This window comes from Tachypleus tridentatus, chromosome 6, assembly GCF_004210375.1.
Source record: "Tachypleus tridentatus isolate NWPU-2018 chromosome 6, ASM421037v1, whole genome shotgun sequence".
Classification (NCBI taxonomy): Eukaryota; Metazoa; Arthropoda; class Merostomata; order Xiphosura; family Limulidae; genus Tachypleus; species Tachypleus tridentatus.
This window is the reverse complement of record NC_134830.1, coordinates 116,936,644-116,937,465: the sequence shown is the minus strand read 5'-3', so window position 1 is coordinate 116,937,465 and position 822 is coordinate 116,936,644.

The following is an 822-nucleotide window of genomic DNA, read 5'->3' as shown; positions in this document are numbered from 1 at the left end:
CAGTACATCGAAGTTTTGCAGAGAAGAGTCGTTCCAGAATTGAAAAAGAGATTTTCAGATGGATCTGGCATTTTTCAGCAAGATCTGGCTCCGTGCCACACATTGAAACTTGTGAAGAATTTTATGACTACAACACGAATAAAGGTGCTGGACTGGCCTGGAAACTCTCCGGACTTAAATCCTATTGAAAATCTTTGGATAATTTGTAAAGAAAAACTTCAGGGAAAAAAACTGTACTACGAAAGATAAGCTAATTGAGGCCATAATTGAGGTGTGATACCGCAATCCAAAAATTAGTAAAGATTGCAGTCAACTCGTGGACTCGAGGCCAAAGGTGTTCATATCATGTATTAATTTGTGAGTAATTTTTGGATTCTCAGAAATAAAACGCAAAAAAAATGAAAAAATCGTAATTATCCGTCTTGTTTCAATTAATTTGCACAAGGGTGTATTCCCCCGCACACATATACACACAAAATTCTTTATTTGCTTTTACATTTACTGATCTAACTAATGAACCTGTTTATCTTCCCCGAGCTTTTGTTTGTATTTCGTGAAGTCACACCCTCCAAAACCTTTCCAACTATTGATGTAAGAATAAAATTATGCGATTGGTTATGAATGCAGTTATTATTTTTTATTTGGGTATTATATGTATTTAATCTGACTTACGCAAATCTATCTCTGAAAAAAGGCAAAATAACATAAAACATATACTTAACAAACCTTTTCTTGTTAACAATTAATGGTGATGAGTTTTTAGAATAATTGGTTTGTATTACCACAGTAGATTTAATAGATAAACGGTCCCTTAACTTTATC